This window comes from Lepisosteus oculatus, unplaced genomic scaffold, assembly GCF_040954835.1.
Source record: "Lepisosteus oculatus isolate fLepOcu1 unplaced genomic scaffold, fLepOcu1.hap2 HAP2_SCAFFOLD_49, whole genome shotgun sequence".
Lineage (NCBI taxonomy): Eukaryota > Metazoa > Chordata > Actinopteri > Semionotiformes > Lepisosteidae > Lepisosteus > Lepisosteus oculatus.
The window spans coordinates 1803295-1807731 of record NW_027168031.1 but is presented as its reverse complement, the minus strand read 5'-3'; the positions used below and the strand labels follow the sequence as shown (position 1 = coordinate 1807731).

Sequence of the window (4437 nt, the reverse complement as noted above, 5' to 3'; positions counted from 1 at the left end):
AGCATTTTTCAGCTTTATGAAAATTTGCCTAAGCCAGACAGAAAATTAAAGAAGATACTTTTCCTAGAGGTTTTAGAAACCGTTTTGATAGTTTGAGACTGACTTTTTGTTGTTTGAGGAGAAATTTCAACTTTGATGTTTGGAGGGCTTCTGTAACGGACACGGACTGGAATCCGTGTCAGATATTGTAGAAGACCCTATGCGATGCGGTAAGAGCTGGAGAAAACAGGAGGCGTGGTAAAAGGAACACACAGGGGTTTAATAGTGCACAAAATAATAGTGACAGTCCGTGAGACAGTGTACGGGGAAGACAAAACGGCATCCAAATCCAAACGGGTCCAAGGGCAGGTCAAAGCACAGTCGGAAAGTCCATCAACTGGAAATCCATCCTGGAACGCGACAAAGTTAAAATCCCCGAGAGAGGGGAGCACACAGACGAACGAAACATGGAGGTCCAAGGGTGACGGGGCGAGATCCTCCAGACCCCGGGCTCAGGAAGCGGGAGGTGTCGGGGATGAGGCCTGTGCCCTCAGGAGACGGACGTAGGGTTTCCTGGTGCTAGGCGGGCCTCGCGACATCTTACCCTAATGATGAGCCCCGAGGACTGGAGGAGCTGGTCTTTAAATAGTAACACTAAAAGGGTACACCTGGAGAGCTAAATAACACGAACAATAATGAGAGCAGTGGAGCGCCCTCTAGGGAGGGATGTCGGGCGTGACAGTACCCCCCCCTTCAAGGGCGGCTCCTGACGCCCTACACAATTAAAAATAAGGGCAATACTATCAAGAAGAATATCACAAGCACAGACTATATACAACCAGAGAAGGAAATTCAGAATCACTATATACACAAGAGATAAAACCGGAGAATACTATATACAAAACGGTAGGGCTGTCCACTCTCAAAATAGTTCCAACGGGGAAAGAAAAAAAAACGGAGAAACAAAACGGTCCAAGAAAAAAAAATCCAAGAATTCCTTTAGAAAAAAAAAAATCCACAAAAAATACCTTGTCCAGCGAAACAGGAATGGATCTTGACAGGAAAACAGGAAGGGCATCTTGAAAAGAAAAAGGTCCAGATGAGGGTCCGGGTGTTCCAGATTACCGCTCGCGGGGTCTAGCATAGGCTCATCATTCTGTAACGGACACGGACTGGAATCCGTGTCAGATATTGTAGAAGACCCTATGCGATGCGGTAAGAGCTGGAGAAAACAGGAGGCGTGGTAAAAGGAACACACAGGGGTTTAATAGTGCACAAAATAATAGTGACAGTCCGTGAGACAGTGTACGGGGAAGACAAAACGGCATCCAAATCCAAACGGGTCCAAGGGCAGGTCAAAGCACAGTCCGAAAGTCCATCAACTGGAAATCCATCCTGGAACGCGACAAAGTTAAAATCCCCGAGAGAGGGGAGCACACAGACGAACGAAACATGGAGGTCCAAGGGTGACGGGGCGAGATCCTCCAGACCCCGGGCTCAGGAAGCGGGAGGTGTCGGGGATGAGGCCTGTGCCCTCAGGAGACGGACGTAGGGTTTCCTGGTGCTAGGCGGGCCTCGCGACATCTTACCCTAATGATGAGCCCCGAGGACTGGAGGAGCTGGTCTTTAAATAGTAACACTAAAAGGGTACACCTGGAGAGCTAAATAACACGAACAATAATGAGAGCAGTGGAGCGCCCTCTAGGGAGGGATGTCGGGCGTGACAGCTTCTGAGATACCCTGCTGGAATGCACATTTGAAACCCTAGCTAGGATTAGGGTTAGCATTCCCACAACAGGTAGAAGTTTTTTACTGTCAGTGCTGCATTCCGGATCCCCAGTTATCTTTAGGATGCGTGATAATTTGCTCCTATCTGCACTTTTAGTTTTCGGACAGTTTTGGTCACCTTTTTGTATATTGCCCTATCCAGTGATTTTATCCAAAACTGAGCCAGATGAAAAGTGTGAAGAATACCTGTTCTAATGGGTAAACTCTCTTCATTTTGTCATTTAAAGTGCAGCTAAAAGTGCAACAGCGGGCAAAATTCTTTGCTTCTTGTAACCCTAACCCTAGCCAGGCATTAAAAGCATGCCGATTTAACTACCATTTAACAGCATTTTTCAGCTTTATGAAAATTTGCCTAAGCCAGACAGAATATTAAAGAAGATGCTTTTCCTAGATGTTTTAGAAACCGTTTTGATAGTTTGAGACTGACTTTTTGGAGTTTGAGGAAAAAAAACAACTTTGATGTTTGGAGGGCTTCTGAGACACCCTGCCGGAATGTACATTTGAAACCCTAGCTAGGGTTAGGGTTAGCATTCCCACAACAGGTAGAAGTTTTTTACTGCTAGTGCTGCATTCCGGGCCCCCAGTTATCTTTAGGATGTGTGATAATTTGCTCCTATCTGCACTTTAAGTTTTCGGACAGTTTTAGTCACCTTTTTGTATATTGCCCTATCCAGTGATTTTATCCAAAACTGAGCCAGATGAAAAGTGTGAAGAATACATGTTCTAATGGGTAAACTCTCTTCATTTTGTCATTTAAAGTGCAGCTAAAAGTGCAACAGCGGGCAAAATTTTTTGGTTCTTGTAACCGTAACCCTAGCCAGGCATTAAAAGCATGCCGATTTAACTACCATTTAACAGCATTTTTTCAGCTTTATGAAAATTTGCCTAAACCAGACAGAATATTAAAGAAGATACATTTCCTAGAAGTTTTAGATACCGTTTTGATAGTTTGAGACTGATTTTCTGGAGTTTGAGGAAAAAATTCAACTTTGATGTTTGGAGGGCTTCTGAGACACCCTGCCGGAATGTACATTTGAAACCCTAGCTAGGGTTAGGGTTAGCATTCCCACAACAGGTAGAAGTTTTTTACTGCTAGTGCTGCATTCCGGGCCCCCAGTTATCTTTAGGATGTGTGATAATTTGCTCCTATCTGCACTTTAAGTTTTCGGACAGTTTTGGTCACCTTTTTGTATATTGCCCTATCCAGTGATTTTATCCAAAACTGAGCCAGATGAAAAGTGTGAAGAATACATGTTCTAATGGGTAAACTCTCTTCATTTTGTCATTTAAAGTGCAGCTAAAAGTGCAACAGAGGGCAAAATTCTATGGTTCTTGTAACCCTAACCTTAGCCAGGCATTAAAAGCATGCCGATTTAACTACCATTTAACAGCATTTTTCAGCTTTATGAAAATTTGCCTAAGCCAGACAGAAAATTAAAGAAGATACTTTTCCTAGAGGTTTTAGAAACCGTTTTGATAGTTTGAGACTGATTTTTTGGAGTTTGAGGAGAAATTTCAACTTTGATGTTTGGAGGGCTTCTGAGATACCCTGCTGGAATGCACATTTGAAACCCTAGCTAGGATTAGGGTTAGCATTCCCACAACAGGTAGAAGTTTTTTACTGTCAGTGCTGCATTCCGGGTCCCCAGTTTTCTTTAGGATGCGTGATAATTTGCTCCTATCTGCACTTTTAGTTTTCGGACAGTTTTGGTCACCTTTTTGTATATTGCCCTATCCAGTGATTTTATCCAAAACTGAGCCAGATGAAAAGTGTGAAGAATACATGTTCTAATGGGTAAACTCTCTTCATTTTGTCATTTAAAGTGCAGCTAAAAGTGCAACAGAGGGCAAAATTCTATGGTTCTTGTAACCCTAACCCTAGCCAGGCATTAAAAGCATGCCGATTTAACTACCATTTAACAGCATTTTTCAGCTTTATGAAAATTTGCCTAAGCCAGACAGAATATTAAAGAAGATACTTTTCCTAGAGGTTTTAGAAACCGTTTTGATAGTTTGAGACTGATTTTTTGGAGTTTGAGGAGAAATTTCAACTTTGATGTTTGGAGGGCTTCTGAGATACCCTGCTGGAATGCACATTTGAAACCCTAGCTAGGGTTAGGGTTAGCATTCCCACAACAGGTAGAAGTTTTTTACTGTCAGTGCTGCATTCCGGGTCCCCAGTTATCTTTAGGATGCGTGATAATTTGCTCCTATCTGCACTTTTAGTTTTCGGACAGTTTTGGTCATCTTTTTGTATATTGCCCTATCCAGTGATTTTATCCAAAACTGAGCCAGATGAAAAGTGTGAAGAATACCTGTTCTAATGGGTAAACTCTCTTCATTTTGTCATTTAAAGTGCAGCTAATAGTGCAACAGCGGGCAAATTCTTTGCTTCTTGTAACCCTAACCCTAGCCAGGCATTAAAAGCATGCCGATTTAACTACCATTTAACAGCATTTTTCAGCTTCATGAAAATTTGCCTGAACAAGACAGAATATTAAAGAAGATACATTTCCTAGAAGTTTTAGAAACCGTTTTGATAGTTTGAGACTGATTTTTTGGAGTTTGAGGAAAAAATTCAACTTTGATGTTTGGAGGGCTTCTGAGACACCCTGCCAGAATGTACATTTGAAACCCTAGCTAGGGTTAGGGTTAGCATTCCCACAACAG

The 4437-nt window shown here is 42.5% G+C and overlaps 1 long non-coding RNA gene across 1 annotated transcript; it reads right to left on the bottom strand.

The window, feature by feature from the left end:
- Positions 1-238: 238 nt before the first annotated feature.
- Positions 239-1693, bottom strand: LOC138230780 (uncharacterized). Its single transcript, XR_011186389.1, has 2 exons — positions 1008-1693; positions 239-655 (listed from the first exon to the last, which is right to left on the bottom strand). It is a non-coding gene; the product is annotated as an uncharacterized lncRNA (long non-coding RNA).
- Positions 1694-4437: the final 2744 nt, after the last annotated feature.